The sequence below is a fragment of the Oryctolagus cuniculus genome, chromosome 17 (assembly GCF_964237555.1).
Source record: "Oryctolagus cuniculus chromosome 17, mOryCun1.1, whole genome shotgun sequence".
NCBI lineage: Eukaryota > Metazoa > Chordata > Mammalia > Lagomorpha > Leporidae > Oryctolagus > Oryctolagus cuniculus.
This window is the reverse complement of record NC_091448.1, coordinates 55,238,190-55,258,556: the sequence shown is the minus strand read 5'-3', so window position 1 is coordinate 55,258,556 and position 20,367 is coordinate 55,238,190. Positions and strand designations below refer to the sequence as shown.

At 45.9% G+C, this 20,367-nt stretch overlaps 1 long non-coding RNA gene across 2 annotated transcripts in view; it reads left to right on the top strand.

The window, feature by feature from the left end:
• LOC103351464 (uncharacterized) overlaps nucleotides 1-7,266 on the top strand; it is an 82,922-nt gene extending 75,656 nt beyond the window's left edge. For both annotated transcript variants that reach the window (XR_519234.3, XR_007911228.2), the window contains one exon: nucleotides 7,038-7,266. This is a non-coding gene — a long non-coding RNA (uncharacterized lncRNA). The remainder of the gene's footprint in view (nucleotides 1-7,037) is intronic.
• Nucleotides 7,267-20,367: the final 13,101 nt, after the last annotated feature.

Below are 20,367 nucleotides of genomic sequence, written 5' to 3'. Positions count from 1 at the left end.
GCACAGATGTTGAGATAGACACATTGGCATCTGGACACAATCAAGTTTGGAAAGGAAGGAGCAAAGGGGTATAGAAACCGGCAAAGTAGGAGGCAGAGAGTGAAGCCTCCGCCTGCAGTGCCGGCATCCCATATGGGCGCCGGTTCGAGTCCCGGCTGCTCCACTTCTGATCCAGTTCTCTGCGTTGGCCTGGGAAAGCAGTGGAAGATGGCCCAAGTCCTTGAGCCCCTGCACCCATGTGGGAGACCTGCAAGAAGCTCCTGGCTCCTGGCTTCAGATCAGTGCAGCTCCGGCTGTTGTGGCCATCTGGGGAGTGAACCAGAGGATGGAAGACCTCTCTCTCTGCTTCTGCCTCTCTGTAGCTCTGCTTTTCAAATAAATGAATAAATCTTTTTTTTTTTGAAAGTCAGGGTTACACAGAGAGAGTAGAGGCAGAGAGAGAGAGAGGTCTTCAATCTGATGGCTCACTCCCCACATGGCTGCAACGGCTAGAGCTGCGCCAATATGAAGCCAGGAGCCAGGAGCTTCCTCCTGGTCTCCCACATGGGTGAAGGAGCCCAAGGACTTGGGCCATCTTCTACTGCTTTCCCAGGCCATAGCAGAGAGCTGGATTGGAAGTGGAGCAACTGGGTCTCGAACCAGCACCCATATGGGATGCTGGCACTTCAGGCCAGGGCATTAACCCGCTGTGCCACAGCACTGGCCCCAAATGAATACATCTTAAAAACAAAAACAAAAAAATGCTAATACCTTCCAGACACACCCAGGAATAATGTTTTACCCAGCACCCAGGTCTCCCTTAGCCTAGTCCAGTGGGCTCATGAGATTAACTTCAGAGGATCTTCTCCCCTAAGGTTCTGAAATGGTGATGGTGCTACTGTGCATACTGATGTAAGCATTTGATCACGTTTTATGGAGACTAAATTCTTCTAACTGGAATCTCCAATCTTTCAGTTATGTGGGAAGATAATTTTTATTATTCCTCTGACACATCTCTTGCAATTTCTTAATTTTTCATTCTAAAACTAGAATGAAATTGAGTTGGATTCCTCCCTCTTATCTGTTTCTTTGTTGTTTTAATATAACTTCTTAAGGATTTTTCAACTGTGTTTTCCCAGTGCTTTATTGAACTTTAAATTACAGTTATTACATTTTTTTAATTTCCAAAAGCTGTTTCTTTTTCTCTGATTGCTCCCTCTTTTGTAAACAGCACGCAGTATTTGTTTCACTGATGCACTCTATTTTATTATCTCTGAGAATATATTAATTAGAGCTTCTTTAAAATTTCTACTGCTCCCTGCATAGTTTTTATTTTTGTTCGTCTTATTTTTGTTTGCTTTGATTCCTGTCTTTCCTATCAGAAGCTTTTCCAGAGATTCTTAGAGTATATGATTCAATTTACGCTTGGTAGTAAATCATTAAAGATGAATAATGTAAATAATAGTAAACTTTGTAGGTGGAAGTGGGGGATTTCAGTGTGTAATAAACAAGTCACCAGCTACCTTTTCCAGTGTCACTAAGTCTTTGCTTTGGGTGTATATAGAAGGATTTCGTTTTCCCAGTGTAGCACCCAAAATTCTGAAGCTATATGAAATGTTCTCAGTATTCAATATGCAGACTTTTACCCAGGCCTTCTGTTTTCTTCTTCTTCCTCTTTTTTTTTTTATTTATTTGAAAGAGTTACACAGAGAGAGGAGAGGCAGAGAGAGAGAGAGGTCTTCCATCTGCTGGTTCACTCCTCAATTGGCTCAGTGGCCGAAGCTGTGCTGATATGAAGCCAGGAGCCAGGAGCTTCTTCCTGGTTGGGTGCAGGGGCCCAAGGACTTGGGCCATCTTCTACTGCCTTCCCAGGCCATAGCAGAGAGCTGGATCAGAAGTGGAACAGCTGGGACTCAAATTGTTGCCCATATGGGATGCTGGTGCTGCCGGTGGTAGCTTTACCTGCTACACCACAGTGCCAGCCCCCTTCTGTTTTCAACCTGATGTCTCACTCTGTCCCTACTCAATGTGTAATGTATCTCTAGTGTGACTTTTATTTTTAAGATTTACTTTATTTATTTGAAAGGCAGAGGGAGAGAGAGAGAGAGAGAGAAAGAGAAAGAGAGAGACAGAGGTCTTCCATTCACTGGTTCATTCTCCAAATGGCAGCAATGACTGGGGCTGGGCCAGGTGGACGCCAGAAGCCTGGAACTTCACCTGCTTCTTCCACATGGGTGGCAGGGGCCCAGGTACTTGGGCCATCTTCTGTTGCCCTTCCACTTGCATTAGCAGGAAGCTGGATCGGAAGCAGAGCAGCTGGGACTCAGTCCATGCATGGAGGGGATGCCGGCACCATAAGGAGCAGCTTAACCTGCTCTGCTACAGTGCTGACTCTACTGCAGTGTTTAAAAACATTTGTCTCTGGCTTTGCATTGGGAGTACTTGTCTGACAATGTAGGGCAGCGACAGGCAGAACTGAGGGCCCTGGAGGTGATTGAGTGTGGGATCTTTCTCCCATGGCATTTAGGATTAGTCCATTTATCTGCCTTCTCCACTTCCTGTTGGTGAGGGTTGTAGAAGTAGCCTGGTTTCATCCAAGATGGAATTTAAGCTTCAGTTTCTCTTTGTTGCTTTGGAATGAACTTGAGAAGAGACAGCAACCAAACCACCTTTCCTTCAGAATTTTAAACCCCAAAGCGTGGTTTTGTTTTGATAACAGCTACAATTCACAGTGACTGTTAACTGACACTAACTTTTGTCTGTAGCATAATGTTGCATCAAAACATATGAAAGCAAAATATTTGATATTCATGGAGAAATTGACAGCATGGTGATGAGAAATTTAATACACCTCTTTAAGTCTTTGACAGATGAATAGGCAAAAAATAAGGAAGTTGAAGATCTGAATGGTGCAATTAATTAGTTTGATTTAAAAGACATGTTTCAAGCACTGTACTTCACAGAGAATAAAAAAGTACAAGGCTCAGTAATAGATCCAAGAACATGGAGAATTTGTTCTTGAGGAAACTAGCATTTCGGATCAGTAGGGAAAGGGTAGATTATTCAACAAATGGTGTTGGGGAAACTGGCAAACGATCTGGAAATAAAGAGAAAGGAATCAGAGAATTTCTCCTTTTACTCATTGCTGCCAGTTCTTGGCAGACAGTCTGACTCCTGGGGTTGTTCCCAGAGAATCCCTGTTCCCAGGCCAATTATATGCTCCCAAACTCTACTTTCTAGAAATCCCAAAGAATAATCAGTAGGAAGCCACTTGACTCCGTTTGGTGAGTGAAATGCCTGTACTGTTTGGAAAGCCATCACATTTTGTTCACTGCCCTACCTGCCCTTGGTACCATGGAACTGGATATGGGATTCTCCTGCCACGGGAAGAGGCAAACACACAGGCTGAGAAGGAGCACCCCCACTGTGTCGTCATCACAGCTCCCTACGCCCTCTCAGGCCATCTCAGCGTTCCCATAGGGTGTGGTCTTCAGCCTTCCTGCTCCCTCTGAATGTTCCTCACTCTCAAAAGTTTTTCCTTTGTACCCTGACCCCCATCAAGGAAGGATGGTCCAAATATTTAATAACTGTTAAATGGGAACTGGTCTGGTGGTCAAGATGCCAGCTGGGGTGCCTGCATCCCATGGCGGAATACCTGTGGTTCAATGCCTGGCTCTGACTCCTGACTCCAGCTTGTTGCTAGTGCAGATACTGTGAAACAGTGGTGATGGTTTAAGTTATTGGGTTCCTGCCACCCACGTGAGAGGCCTGGATTGAGTTCTCAGCTCCTAGGTCTGGCCCTGGCCCAACCCCAGCCGTTGTGGGCATTTAGGGAGTGAACCAATAGATAGGAGCTCTCATTGTCTGTCTATCTCTCTCAGTCTCTCCATCTCTCTATGTCTCTCTGCCTCTCAAATAAATAAGTAAATTTTTAAAATTTTATAGCTATTAAGTCATTGTGCTATTGACACCAAACAATCAGAATGATACAATCTCAGCCAGTAAAGGAGCTAGGTATAATTAACTAGTGCAAGCTAGTGCATAGTAGGTGAACGCTGGTCTTCCTGCTACTTAAGCACCCTACGATTCTCATGAGATTCTTTCCCTTCAATTAGCCTTCAATTCCCATGAAGTGTTATTCACTTTTATCTCCTTTGTAGCTTTTAACTTGCTCTATTTTTAGGGTCCTCTTTTTTAATATCTGGGTTTTTAAAAAATTTTTAATTTATTTGACAGGTAGAGTTATAGACAGTGAGAAAGAGAGACAGAAAGAAAGGTCTTCCTTTTCTGTTAGTTCACTCCCAAAATGGCTGCCATGGCCAGTGCTGCACCAATCCAAAGCCAGGAGCCAGATGCTTCTTCCTGGTCTCCCCTGCAGGTGCAGGGCCCAAGCACTTGGGCCATCCTCCACTGCCTTCCCAGGCCACAGCAGAGAGCTGGACTGGAAGAGGAGCAACCGGGACTAGAACCCTGCACCCATGCTGGCGTTGCAGGCGGAGGATTAACCAAGTGAGCCACGGCGCCGGCCCCTAGGGTGCTCTTGAGTGTTTTGGTCAAACTGTATAAGTATCTCAAAGGTCATTGCAAGTTCTCCTCAGAGTACAAAGGCTGCCCTTCCCTTCTCTGGCATGCCGTCTTCCTGACAAATCCTTTTCCTGGTTTGGTTTAGTGTGAATATCTCTTGAGCAATGCCCTTCCAGAGTGGGACATGAATGGGGACAGAGTTACCATCCGTGGGCAGACTAGAGAGCAAATTGTCTAAGTGGAAGGGTCTGAATGTGTGTTACTCCCAATGTCAATGTCATATGGTTAAATCTAACCCTCCCTGTGTTGGCATTATGTTGTGGAGCTTTTGGGAGCTGGCTGGGGCAGGTGTTTGGCAGAGCAGTTAAGACACCATTTGGGATGCCTGCATCCCATATTGTAGTGCCTGGCTTTGAGTCTTGGATGTGCTGCCAATTCCAGTTTCTTGCTAAAAACACATCATGGGAAGGAGCAGGTGATGGCTCAACTGGTTCAGTTCCTGCCACTCATGAGTAGGACCACTGGATGGAGTTCCAGGTTCCTGGTTTTAAACTGGCCTATCCCTAGCTGTTGGAGGCACTTCCATAGTGAACAACAGATGGAAGTCTCTCTGTCTCTGTCTCTTTGCTTTTCAAGCAAATAAAAATAAATAATAATTTAAAAATAAACAGAGGTCCAAGGGAGCTTTTATGTAGTATTTGCCACTTGAAGACGCATAAAATAAAGCACCACCTATGAGGAAGAGGCGGAGCCTTGATCTTGGATCTCCTGGCCTTTCAAACGACAAGAAATAAATTCTCTTGTTGCCAGTTAGCTGGTCTAAGGCATTTTGTTATCGTTGCCTAAGAGTCTAAAGCACCATGCCTGCCCCTGCTGGCTGTGCCACCTGGGGCATTTTTTAACTTCCTCTTGTTTTTCACAGGTCTTGGTAAAGAGGGCTTCCTTCTTGGCTACTCAAAATTCACTCCTCTCCTCTAGTTTAATTTGAGAAGCAGGATCTGCATTATGGGGATGTAGAAGCAAAGAGGGGCCGGCGCCGCGGCTCAATAGGCTAATCCTCCGCCTTGTGGCACCGGCACACCAGGTTCTAGTCCTGGCTGGGGCACCGGATTCTGTCCCGGTTGCCCCTCTTCCAGGCCAGCTCTCTGCTGTGGCCAGGGAGTGCAGTGGAGGATGGCCCAGGTGCTTGGGCCCTGCACCCCATGGGAGACCAGGAGAAGCACCTGGCTCCTGGCTTCGGATCAGCGCGGCGCGCCAGCCACAGTGTGCTGGCCATGGTGGCCATTGGAGGGTGAACCAACGGCAAAAGGAAGACCTTTCTCTCTGTCTCTCTCTCACTGTCCACTCACTCTGCCTGTCAAAAAAAAAAAAAAAAAAAAAAGCAAAGAGGGTAAAAGTCTCCAAAGAGACTCAGGGTCCAGCCCTGGAAGTATCCGGTAGCCTTTCCACCCACATTGCCCCGGCTAGCACCCACTGCCAGGAAGCTTGTGAATCTTATTGCCAGAAGGAGCATGGAGATCTTCTCCTGCCTCACATTTTGATCGTCATCCTGCAGGCTGTGCTACATGTTCCAAATCATTGGCCCATCTGACATTTCTTCTTCCTTTTTATGTCAATGGGCATTTTCATGATTTTCTCTGAGGATGGTTGTTCTTAAGTCTTGGTGTGCATTAGAATTACCCACAGAGCTTGTTAAAATTCAGACTCATGCTACCCCCTCCAGGAATTCTGATTCAGTTGGCCTAAGTGGAGTCAGGGAGTCTAGATCTTTAAAAGGCAACCAAATTGTTTCTGACGTGAGGGATTCTGCAATTAATACTTTAAGAAACACTGCTTTAGAAGTTCAAGGTTATTAAAACAAGCCAGGGAAGATGGGGCCATTCGGAGACCAATCCTTTTAGATAGGAAGAATCAGAACAAGAGGCTGGATTTTGGTTGAAGGGCTAAGAGCAAAATGGGGAAATGACCTTAACCTTGACCTTGAAGGAAATAACAATAACATAGGGACCACTCTTAGGATGTTCAGAATTTAGCTTTAATTATATCCTCAACTCTAAGAAATACAATTTTGTTTCACATTTTAAGATTTCTGATACCTGAATGAATCTTATAGTCAGTGGCACCATTAAATTATACTATATCCCCACATAGATATACAAAATAATAGCATATTAAAACCTTTGTGTACTTTAGCATAATTAGTGTTAGTTGTATGTGTGCTTGTTTTTACCTTGGTTCTGCTCAATTGATCTAATCAAGATTTTGCACCAAAGAAGTAATGAGCTAACATTCTAAGGAGAAAGCCCACATGCCAGTGAGGGCTATTAGAAGCACTCCAGTTATGCTTACTTCTGATCAATACCTTTGGTCAATATTAATTAGTATCGCACATGCTAGAAATGGATTTTCATTGATGAAATAATAGTGTTCAAGAAATGCAAATTGGCTGAATATTTTGGAGAGCCTCCCTAACTTTGCACAGACTAGACTGTAAACATCTAGCAAACACATTCCTTTGTGCCTTTTCCATGCAGGCCCACGAAATGGCCCATGAACAGTCATCATTTCGGAGGACTCTGGTTGCCTGCTGAAAGCTGTACGGTAACTGAATTCTGTCTCTGGATTGTATGTCTGCCTCCAGTGGACCTGCTGCACAATGTCATCAGAGAGCAAATAAACACTGTGCTCACCCGACCGGTCGTATAAAGTATCTATGTGCCTTCTTGCTAATAATTGTCTTTGTCTAATAAATATCTACTGTGAGATCTTGGTTGGAGACTTTCTTTCATTAGGCCTTCGTGGACAGAGTTGTGGAAGAGTAGCTACTTCTCACCCACCTCCAACTATTGGAGGCCATCAAGAGCTACTTAGAGTAACTCAGTTTTGTATATGATCCTCTTGTTTAGAATAGTTCACGACACCTGGGGAGAGACCTGCTTCAGCAGGACTGGTGGCCATGGGAGGGTCAGCAGGGAGGGTGGCCATGGGAGAGGTCTGCCCATTGCATTAGACTTCAAAGGTACATGGAGAAAAGTGATAGAGTCCAGTTTTATGTATAACTGCAGCAGTGGTGATCAAGGCTCTTGGAAACAGCTCTCTCTCTCTCTCTCTCTCTCTCTCTCTCTCTCTCTCTGTGTGTGTGTGTGTGTGTATGTGTGAATTTGCCGTTTCTAATAGTGAACAGCAGAAAAGGGTTCTGCTCTCTACTCAGTCCTTACAGTCTCATTAAGGAGTGATGTAATTATAGAGCCAACTGTCAGATCAAATCTCACCAAAAGTGCTGAGACTGTTAGTAAGAAGATGCAGGCAGTCACAGACTTTCTGTGGTTGTTTGCTGTTTTCCACACCCTTGAGTACCCCTTCCAGCCCTGTGCCTGAAAGCCTTCCAGGGTAATCATGTTCATAAGGCTGTCCTTGGAGTGGGACTCAAGGCAGTAGCCTTTTCCCTTAATGGAAGCAGAAACTACTGGAACTGATGATTTTATATTAGAATCATACTAAGCAACAAGTCCTGTCCATCATTCCTAACCAGTCATAAACTTTTAATACTACTGATCAAAGCCTACTTCAGTGGAAGCCTTTTTAATATTCCTCACCCTGATTAGCCATTCTCAAGGTGATACTTTATATCAGGACATAGTGTATGCTAACTGACCAAGCCAAGATAATAGATTCACATGGATATGTTTTATACACATCACAGGGATCCTATGGAAGGAATTCAAGGTAAATTAATGCAAACAGAATATGTCAAGGATATATTGATTATATGTACAGTTGGTAGCAGTGAACCATTAAGAAAAATGTTATAGATATATATTTATTGATATTGAGTGATGCTCATATCACGTGGATAAAAATCAAAGGCAAGCCGGCGCCACGGCTCACTAGGCTAATCCTCCGCCTTGCGGCACTGGCACACCGGGTTCTAGTCCCGGTCGGGGCACCGGATTCTGTCCCGGTTGTCCCTCTTCCAGGCCAGCTCTCTGCTGTGGCAGAGAGTCTCCTTGGGCCCTGCAACCCATGGGAGACCAGGATAAGTACCTGGCTCCTGCCATCAGATCAGTGTGGTGTGCCGGCTGCAGCGCACCAGCCACGGCAGCCATTGAAGGGTGAACCAACAGCAAAGGAAGACCTTTATCTCTGTCTCTCTCTCTCACTGTTCACTCTGCCTGTCAAAAAAAAAAAATCAAAGGCAGTTACAAACACATATAATTGTGTATACATAAATGTGTATTATATTAAACATTATATTAAAACACATTATATATGTGTATTATATATGTGTATTATATCACATTCCCTTTTTATATAAAAGTTTGGAAATATGTCTGCCAAAATGTTATCAGTCACTGTTTTGGTGATTTTTTTTATTATTCTTTCTTTTTGAATTACCTGTACTTTCTAGGTGATCTCATGTGAATTTGTGTTAATTAGGAAGAAAAGTTAATATGTTAAAGTTAAAAGAAGGGGCCGATGCTGTGGCGTAGAAGGGTAAGCCTCTGTCTGCAGTGCCAACATCGCATATGGGCTCAAGTCCCATGTGGGTTCAAGTCCAGCTGCTCCACTTCTGATCCAGCTTCCTGCTAATGCACCTGGGAAGGCACTAGAGGATGGCCCAAGTGGTTGGGTTCCTGCATCCACTGGGAGACCCAAAAGAAGCTCTTAGTTCCTGCTTCAAATAGGCCCAGTTCTGGCCGTTGTGGCCATCTGGGGAGTGAACCAACGGATGGGAGAGATCTCTCTCTTTCTTCTCTTTATGTATCTGCTTCTCTCCCTCTCTCCTTCTATCTCTCTGTAAGTGTGTGCATCCGTGATTTTTAGTAAATTAATGAAGTATTGCACCATCGCCATAATCCAGATATAGAACATTTCTATCACCATGGAAATGACCATCTACAATCTCACTTGAACCTGAACTCAGGCAACCACTGATCCCCAGCCCACATAGATTTATATTTCTGGATATTTCATGGAAGTTGCACTTTACAATATGAGCTCTTTTGGTTCTGATTTTTTTTTTCTTCACTTACTGTCATAGTCCATTTGATATTGCTGTTACAAAATGCCTGGCACTGAGTGATGTGTAAGGGAATGAGGTTTATTTTAGCTCACGATTCTGGCAAGTCACTCAGTATGGCCGCCATATGCTGAGAGTCTCCCTGACTGTGTCACAAGATGGCCTCTGGCATCACGGGGTAGGAGTTTGTGCAAGAACAGTGAGCAGTGTGGGACAGAAATATCACTTGGTGAGAGAGGAAGCAAGAGAGCAAGCAGAGGAAGGTGAACACACTGGATAACAGCCAGCTTCCCCGATAACCAATCCCGCACTGTGAGAGCCCGAATTCCCTCTTCTACAGCATTAATCCCTCTTGGAGACCTCAGCACTGTTTTTTGTTTGTTTGTTTGTTTGTTTGTTTGTTTTTAACAAGCAGAGTGGACAGTGAGAGAGAGAGACAGAGAGAAAGGTCTTCCTTTGCCGTTGGTTCACCCTCCAATGGCCGCCGCGGCCGGAGCGCTGCAGCCGGCGCACCTCGCTGATCCGATGGCAGGAGCCAGGTACTTCTCCTGGTCTCCCATGGGGTGCAGGGCCCAAGCACTTGGGCCATCCTCCACTACACTCCCTGGCCACAGCAGAGAGCTGGCTTGGAAAAGGGGCAACCGGGACAGAATCCGGCGCCCCAACCGGGACTAGAACCTGGTGTGCCGGCTCCGCAAGGTGGATGATTAGCCTAGTGAGCCGCGGCGACAGCCAGCACTGCTCTTAAAGGCCCCACCACCTCAGTACCATTACACTGGGAGTTAAGTCTCAAGCCACATCACCTACTGTCAAGCTTTGAGGCTCAGCCATGCAGTAATCTGTGCTCATAGTTAAATCCTTTTTTTGTACAATAGATTCTACAATGTGAATGGGACATTTTGCTTCTCCATTCACCAGCTGATGGAGGTCCACTTTTTGTCTTTTATGAATAATGTTACTATGAACAAACTCTTAGACTTTTTTTTTTTTTTTTGACAGGCAAATTGGACAGTGAGAGAGAGAGACAGAGAGACAGGTCTTCCTTTTTCATTGGTTCACGCCCCAAAATGGCCTCTGCGGCTGGTGCGCTGCGGCCGGTGCGATGTGCCGATCCGAAGCCAGGAGCCAGGTGCTTCCTCCTGGTCTCCCATGCGGGTGCAGGGCCCAAGCACTTGGGCCATCCTCCACTGCCTTCCCCAGCCACAGCAGAGAGCTGGACTGCAAGAGGAGCAACTGGGACAGAATCTGGCGCCCCGACCGGGACTAGAACCCGGGGTGCCGGCACCGCAGGCGGAGGATTAGCCTGTTGAGCTGCGGCGCCGGCCTTAGATGTTTTTGTGTGGACCAGTTTTTATTTCTCTTGGGTGGATAGTTAGGAATATAATCGATGGGTCTTTTGATAGGTTTGCATGAACTTTTAAGAAACTGCTGAACTGATTTCCAAGTGTTGTGTTACTATAGTCTCAGCGGCTGCTCATGAGGGCCCCTAGCTCTCCACAGCCTCTCCAATATTCGCTAAGATCAGCCTTTTGGATTTCAGCTATTCTGGTGGGTGTGCACGTGTGGCTTGTTGTCGAATTCCCTGTAATGCTCTTTTGACTCATTGTGTTGGACCTCTACTTGTGTGTTTAGTAGCTATTCATGGATCTTCTTGGGTGCACTGTCTGTTTAAGCCATTTGTATTGGGCTGTTTGCCTTCTTATTGTTGAGTTAGAGGTGTTCTTTTTATACTGGGTACAAATCCTCCTTCAGGTGTGTAATATGCAACTATGTCTCCTCATTTACCATTTGCTTGGGACACATATCTCGGATTATTTTTCAGTCATCTCTTTCTTCTGCCATCATCCAATCCAACCGAAAATCCTTCCCGCTTACCTTCAAAATCCATTCTGAATCTAACCTCCTTTCATACGCCACATCATTGACGTCCTAGCCAGGCTATGTGAATATCCCACATGGACAATCACAGTGTCTTCCTTATTGCTCTCCTTGTAACCATTCTGCTGTACTCTCTCAAGAGCCAGGTCTCCATACACAACAACCAGAGCAACACCTTGACAACAGCTCTTCCCTGCTCCCAATCCTTCACTGGCTTTGCTTGTCCCAAGAGCAGGCAGAGGCATTGCTCTGATCCCCAGGTCCTGTGAGAGCTTGGCTCTGGGTACCTTCTTGTTTCCTCCCACTCCTGCCCATCGCACTGTGGCCACACTGGCCCCTTGGTGGTTCACTGCATTTGTGAACTTTCCTTTTTTTTTTTTTTGACAGGCAGAGTGGACAGTGAGAGAGAGAGAGACAGACAGAGAGAAAGGTCTTCCTTTACCGTTGGTTCACCCTCCAATGGTCGCCGCGGCCGGAGCGTTGTGCTGATCTGATGGCAGGAGCCAGGTACTTATCCTGGTCTCCCCTGGGGTGCAGGGCCCAAGCACTTGGGCCATCCTCCACTGCACTCCCTGGCCACAGCAGAGAGCTGGCCTGGAAGAGGGGCAACCGGGACAGAATCCGGCACCCCAACTGGGACTAGAACCCGGTGTGCCGGTGCCACTAGGCAGAGGATTAGCCTGTTGAGCTGTGGCGCCGGCCCCTTTACTGGCATGATCTTTCCCTAAATGGCTCACGGCCCCGCCTCTACTCCAATCAGATTTTTGTATAATCTTCCCTTTTCAAAGTCTTCTCATCTCATTATCACAGACACCTGCCCTGTCATACACAGAGTTTTACTTCTACTTTATTTTCAATTCCAGCTTTTATCACTAATTGAATGATCTTTGTATAATTCTTTGCTTGTCTATTTATTTTCTTTTAATCCTGTCCCATGTCCACATGGGTGTTATCTCCTTTTGTTTCCAGCAACAAGAATAATGCTTGGCTCCAGAAGGTTTTATATTTACCTTTCTAAAAAATAATGTAAATGAAATTAAGGGCCCAAAATAATTTGTTCTATGAAGCCATGGGTCTTGCTGTATGTGTGTGTGTATATATATATATATATATATATATATATATATATGATTTATTTATTTTTAAGTCAGAATTACACAGAGGGAGAAGTAGAGGCAGAGAGAGAGAGAGAGAGAGAGAGAGAGAGAGTCTTCCATCTGCCGGTTCACTCCCCAATTGGACTCAATGGCTGGAGCTGCGCTGATCTGATGCCAGGAGCCAGGAGCTTCCTCTGGGTCTCCTACACGGGTGCAGGGGCCCAAGGACTTGGGCCATCTTCTACTGCTTTCCCAGGCCACAGCAGAGAGCTGGATCAGAAGTGGAGCAGCTGGGACTCGAACCAGTGTCCATATGGGATGCCAGCACGGCAGGCAGCAGCTTTACCCAATATGCCACAGTGCCAGACCCTACATGTTTCTTTAAAAAAGATTTCTCCCTCTTTATTTAATTGATGACTTTTATTTTTGTGATTAGATATTCAATCAAATCAAGTCAAGTCCCAATATAGGCTAGTGCCGAGGCTCACTTGGTTAATCCTCTGCCTGTGGCGCCGGCACACCGGGTTCTAGTCCCGGTCGGGGCGCTGGATTCTGTCCTGGTTGCTCCTCTTCCAGTCCAGCTCTCTTCTGTGGCCCAGAAAAGCAGTGGAGGATGGCCCAAGTGCTTGGGCCCTGCACCCCATGGGAGACCAGGAGAAGCACCTGGCTCCTGCCTTCGGATCGGCGCAGCTCTGTCCGTTGTGGCCATTGGAGGGTGAACCAACGGAAGGAAGACCTTTCTCTCTGTCTCTCTCACTAACTCTGCCTGTCCAAAAAAAAAAAAAAAAAAATCCCAGTATAAACTGAATGTCTTGACGATGCTTAAGAGAGCTCTTCCTTAACATGTCGTTTAATCTGACCGCCCATCCCACTGGAAGTCATCAACTGGGCAGACCTGGTTTCCCAGCTTCTACTCTGGTGGCTGGTCTCAGGCACTACCTCTGCACCCTGAGTAAGAGATGGAGAAATCCCAACAGGGTTGCTAAATCAGGAGACTGGCTTCATTATCATGCATCTCCACTAAATCCTAAACATGACTTATGCGACTCCTTTTAGATGATTAGGAGAAAGAAAGAAACTAATGAGAAGATCACACACTTCATTTATAGCAAACATCTCAGGCAATTTTCTTCCACGATGTTTTAAAGGAAACCTGGAAGGGAGGGGGAGAGATGAGTCTCTACATCATGGTATCCCACGTCCGAAAATCCAAGATACCATATATTTTAAAGATATATGTGGGATGTGTAATGGAGATGAAACCTAGAGAAAGATGGTGTCAACATTGTGTGTGCGTGTGTGTGTGTGTGTGTGTGTGTGTTGGAGATGATGAGAATAAGTAGGTAGTGGCCATATGGTAGAGCTTCTACAATACTTTTGGAAATTTCCTAAAAGCAATGGAGAACCACTGAAGGGTTTTAGGTCAGCACTTGATTTAATGAAACTTGCATTTTGGAATGGGCTCACTATTTGCAGTGTGGAAGAGGAACTAGAGGGGCACACACACCCTAGGTATCAAGATCGGAGTTATTATTTAAAGGAGATACAGGGACTGGTGCTGTGGTGCAGTGGGTTAAAGCCTTGACCTGCAGTGCCGTGCCGGCATTCCATATGAGCACTAGTTTGAGTCTCAGCTGCTCCCTGTTGATGTCCCTCGGAAAGTGGTGGAGGATGGTCCAAGTACTTGGTCCCCTGTACCTGTGTGGAAGACCTGTAAGAAGCTCCCAGCTCCTGACTTCAGATTGGCTCAGCTCCAGTCGCTGCGGCCATTTGGGGGAGTGAACCATTGGATGGAAGATCTCTCTCTGTGTCTACCTCTCTCTGTAACTCTTTCAAATAAATAAAATGAATCTTTTTTTAAAAAAAGGAGATATAATCATGGACATGTGGGCAGAAAGGGAGATATTAAAATGGCAGAAATGGCTTTTTATCTTAAAACTCAAAAGTGGAAGAAATATCTTTCAAGGATTCTAACCTCCCAAGCATAATGTACTGTTCTCCCTTGGGGAGACAGATGAAGGATGGGGAATTATAACCATAGTGACCTCTAAAATGCTGCAAACATTCCCAGGAAAACCAGGTCTGCTCTTTGCAGATAAAATGACCTCCACCTTCTCCTTAGCTTTTGACAATATGGACAATGTGGCCCCGTCGAAGACACGGGCAACTGAGCGAGACTTCCAGCCTGAAACGGAAAGCCAGGTTTTACAAACCTACAGAGAGTTATCTCTTCTCTCATCACTGCTTTCCTGTAGTAACAAGAGCAGTGAGCCAGAGAGAGATGCATGCCAGGAGAATCCTTTATGATTCTGCCAAGCAGGGCAGTAGACCAACCTGGGGATGTCCGCTACAAACAGGTCATACGGGCTCAGAAGCCTGGCCACCAGCCCCCAGCAGCACATTCCCCGTAAGCACCCCACTGGCCCGTTTCCCCCAGGTTCATGGAGCTCCTTCTGAGCTGTGATTTCCGGCTCACCAATCTTTCCTAGCATATGCCTGCTGGAATAATTTGTCCCAGACCCACACACTGGAGACTACTGAGATTTATTTTTTTCTTTTTGAAAGCAGAACTTCATCACTGATGGCAGCTCTGTGTGATGATGGTTCTTCAGCTACCAGCCCCTCTCCTCAGACCTCCAACAGATCCATTCTCTGCACTGCTCCACTCTGTCCTTTGTCTTCTATCTATCACGCTAGCCTCTCTTTGCAGATGGGTTCTGGTTGGGTTCAGCCAATGGGACTATGGGCAGGAGACTGGAAAGCAAATAGAGAGAGAGAGAGAGAGAGAGAGAGAGAGAGAGAGGCCAGGCTGTGTCTTCCTCTTTTCCTCTTAACCTTTGGCTTCTCCTCGCAACTGTTTCTCCCACTGGGTGACCCCTTCCCCAGCTCCAACTCCCTTGGGGGCCTCATCAAACTCTTTCTTCCCTACATTGATGCAGCCCTAAGGGAGGTAACAGCCATTCCTTCTCGCTGGTCTCTGGGTAACTCCGCTTCTCTCATTTGTCCCCTGAACCCAGCCTGCATCTCTGCAAATGGTCCCTTCCTGGATCCCTCCTTCCCTTAAGCCACCTGCAGTGAGTTTGGTTTCCTGCTGGGACACTAATGGACAGAAACACAACAGTAATAAACACTGGGTCATCAGCGTAGCTTGTGCTGTTTCTCCTGGTGAACATAAATGCTCACTTCATTTATAGCACACAGGCTCATGTCATGTGCATTTGCACAGGCGCTCAGTGTACAGGTTTGTTCTAATGCCTTCAGGGTACACATGTCCATGTTTCGAAATTCCACAGCAGGCTCTCAACATTTCTCATTCTAGCAAGGCCAGCCTCCAAGTGTTTTCCTTTGTGTATCAGGGGTATAGTACCCAGTACCATGTCAAGTCTTGCTTTTATGTTCCTCTACTGTCTATTCAAAAGTTTAACACCCATGGCCAGGATGGGATTCTGGCTAATTCTGGGGGTGGTGGTGGGGTTAACCTGGGATGATGTGGGAGGTGCACCTTAGTTTGAATTGTACAGAGATTGTCCCCAGATGCAACTCAAATTCTAGCTGGGCCCCTCCCTGCCTGAGGGAATGAGCAGGCTTCTCTGTGCCACTCCTGTAATAACAAGACTCAGTATACAGGCCCCTTAGTAGGTTCCACAAGAAACGTAGTCTAAGCCTCAACATTCCAGGAGTTCTGTGGACTTAAATAAAGGTTCAGGACATCACAGAAAGGTGTAGCATCCATCAGTGCAGCCACGTAGCTTTTGGAAGATAAACACTCTCATAGTAACCACATGAGTCTTTGCATCATCCCATGAGAAAAAAAGCTGTAAAGACCCAATGCAGGGGCCAGTGCTGTGGCGCAGTGGGTTAACACCCTGTCCTGAATGCAGGCATCCCATATGGGTGCCAGTTCGAGACCCAGCTGCCCCACTTCCAATCCAGTTCTCCTCTGCTATGGCCTGGGAAAGCAGTAGAAGATGGCCCAAATCCTTGGGCCCCTGCACCCATGTGGGAGACCTGGAAGAAGCTCCTGGCTCCTGGCTTTGGATTGGTGCAGCTCCAGCTGTTGCGGCCAACTGGGGAGTGAACCAGTGGATGGAAGACCTCTCTCTCTCTCTCTCTCTCTGTCTCTCCTTCTCTCTCTGTGTAACTCTTTCAAATAAATAAATAGATCTTTTTTTTTAAAAAAAAAAAGACCCGGTGGAACATTGATCTCCTGCCCTCTTCCCAGGAGCCTCTGCTCTCTCAGGTAGAAGCCAGGAGTACGTTGCCTTCGATGATGGTGCTTGGAACAAGAAGAGCAGATGCTGTGTCTCAAGGGGAAACTGTCGTTGGCTGATGAACTCCAGACCAGGTGAAGACCAGCGACACCTTCTTCTGCTTTTTTCTTCCAGGAATATCCACAGAAACTTTCCCCAAACCACCTGCAAGGGCTTGTATAGGACTCGGTTTGCACGCAGGGTCATCCCTGGCTACCTCTGCTGTGCAGGGACTCTGCCTCTGTTCTGAACGTGGCAGCCCCCTGAATGCCAGCAGCACACCGTTTGTTGGGACGGAACATCAGGTGCAGAGCCTGTGCCTCCGTCTCTTTACGCAAAGTAGAACTTCGTTTCCAACATCAGTGTATTTTCCCTTTACTCATGTGTGTTTCCAATCAGAAAAGACAAGTGGTGCCGATTATGTATGGTGCTGTGGTGATATGAGCTAATGCCCATGACCCTGAGAGAAAGGGAGGGAGAGAAGGTGTGGGGGCGGGGGATAGAGAGAGAGAGAGATTTAAATTTTCCATTTGATTTATTATTAATAGCTAGTCTGGCAGCAAAATGAATTCTTAGACAGAAATGAAATATAGGTGTTTTCAGTTTTCTGAAATCATCTTGGCTCGGTGATAAAGTAGCATTTAATGTTCAGAAGTTAATTGACAGCCACATTAAAATGGTACTTTGATAAAGATATGCAATGACAAATTCTTAAATTTAATAATTTGTTTCAATTATTGTTGAGATTTATGTCTTCTCTACTAGTTTTTAATTTAGTCTATGCTGAAACTTGATGCTTTATTTTTGGTATTTACCATAACATCTAACATAATGAATAATATTCATAACACCTGTGTAGACTTAATGAATAACAAATGAATAAATTACATAGACCCACTGTCCTGCAGTGTCCCTAGTACCCTCCTACTGTTTTGTTAATGTCATGTTTCTCTCCATCTATCTGTCTTCCCTCATACCCTTTAAAATTTCTCCGTAGGCAGGTGCTGTGTCTCAGCAAGTTAAAGCCACTGCTTGGAAGGCCAGATCCCATATCCAGGTGTCTGGTCTGGTTCCTGGTTACTAGGTTTCAGATCCAGCTTTCTGCTAATGTACACCCTAGGAGGCAGTAGGTAATGGCTCAAGTAATGGAGTCCCTGTCACCCACATGGGAGACCCAGATGGATTTACAGACTTCCTTTTTTTTTTAAAAAAAATATTTATTTATTTATTTGAAATTCAAGAGTTACACAGAGAGAGGAGAGGCAGAGAGAGAGAGAGAGAGAGAGAGAGGTTTTCCATCCGCTGGTTCACTCCCCAATTGGCCTGAATGGCTGGAGCTGTGCCGATCCGAAGCCAGGAGCCAGGAGCTTCTTCCGAGTCTCCTACACAGGTGCAGGGGCCCAAGGGCTTGGGCCATCTTCTACTGCTTTTCCAGGCCATAGCAGAGAGCTGGATCAGAAGTGGAGCAGCCAGGACTGGAACCGCCACCCATATGGGATGCTGGCACTGTAGGCCGCGGCTTTACCCACTACACAAAAGCGCCGACCCCAATTTACAGACGACTTTTAACTTTAGCCTGACCTGGCCTCTACTGTTGTGGGCACTTGGGGAATAAACCAGTGGATGGAAGATTTCTCTCTCTCTCTCTCTCTCTCTCTCTCTCTCTCTCTCTCTTTCTCTGCCTTTCAAATAAATCGATAAACATTTGAGAAAAAAAACTTATCCAGAAACATTAACTGTGATGACATACAAAAACTAGCTCAAAGGATTAATAAGTGAAGGTGCTGTTAGGTCCTGTATTAGATAAACCACTGGGTCTTTGTGACTTAAGACAAAGAAGTTTGTTTCATACTTACATAAAGTTCAAACGAGGTACTTCTTATTGGCAGGTGATTCTTTTTGAGGTAACGACCACCAGGATTCTGCCATGCTGTGACGCTTTCACCTTCAACATGTGACTTCTCAGGTCCCACACTTGTCTGCCTCAAGTTGATAGAAGGGAAAAAACAACAAGAACTGGGCATATTGGGTTTTTAGGTCTTGTACCACCAGCAGGCCCACATAATGATAAGGGAGGCTACAAATTATAGTCTCTTTGTGTGTCTAGGAAGAAGAGAGAACAAATGACAAACAAACAGACACTCATCTCTGCCTAACTCGATTTTTAAAGTGAAGGGTAGGAGGATGTGAGGATGTTGTGGAAAAATGGCTCATAAAAAGTCTCAAAGGCCAACTTTACAACCACAGGAACACAAGACATCCTTTCTACCTCTCTTCATTTCTAATGAACTTCACTCGTAAAATATAGGTTAGATTTCCCTCTTCTATACCTACCTTCATTGCACCCTATGTTTATTTTTCCAAAGCATTTGTCACCCTAGACTGAGTTTATTTCCTTACTTGTATGTGTTCTTTATGAGACCAATGAAGGCAAACTCTGCAAAGTTTTCCTGTATCTTTGATTCAACACGATTTAGTCAGAAAAACAGCACAGTCATTTTAATAGAGAGAACTTAATACAATGAATTGGGTAACTAGGCACTGGAGGACTGGAAAGGCAAGGATGGAACAGTACAGGAACCACAGCAAGCAGCTACCATTCCTATGGCTGGGAATAAAGGAACATAGTTGGGGCTACTAGAACTTCAAAGCCTGCCCAGCTGGGACTCAGATTTCCTAGGAGAATGTGTTGCCTGCCTGGTGCTGGTGCCTTAGCTGCTTAGTAGACAGGCCCTGTGAATCACAGAGGAAGTGACCCAGAGCCATGGGGGTGCCGATTAGCTAGAGCTGTTATGGGGGGCAGGGGTGGAGAATGGGATTAGGCTGCTTTGGGGCTGTTGAAGGGAAAACAGGTACCACCCACTATTACCCAGTGAAGACCAATATTCTGGCAGTGTTGATGGACAGTAGCAAACTGGAAGGCCCAGGTCTCATCTCTTACGTCCAGGCTCCCTCTTGCATCTTCTGTTGACAGAACATAGTGTGGAGCCTGCTGACCAGACTGGTTTATAGAGTCCTAGACTGGAATCGCAAAGGGTGGATTTGGAGCTGAAGGATTATAGCTTAAGATGATACCATCCAGGGGGGCCGGCACTGTGGCACAGTGGGTTAAAGCCCTGGCCTGAAGCGTCAGCATCCCATATGGGTGCCAGTTTGAGACCTGGCTGCTCTACTTCTGATCCAGCTCTCTGCTATGGCCTGGTAAAAGATGACCCAAGTCCTTGGGCCCCTGCACCCATGTGGGAGACCCAGAAGAAGCTCCTGACTCCTGGCTTCAGATAGGCACAGCTCTGGAAATTACAGCCAGTTGGGGAGTGAACCACCGGATGGAAGATCTCTCTCTTTGTGTCTCCCTCTGTCTGTAACTCTTTCAAATAAAAAAAAAAAAAAAAGATGACACCATCCAGTTCACTGTGATTGGGCACTATTGAACCCTCCATAAATGTTTATGAAATGAGTGAATGCGCAGGCAACAAGCATTGGGTGCTGTGTCCCAGGAACTGATTAAATAGCCAGGGAGAAGTATTAATGAAGGGGAATCTCAGGGCAGAGAAACAAGGAATTGGACTTCCTGTGCATGGGAACTGCTGCATAGAATGCAGCCAGCGCTAAACCCAGG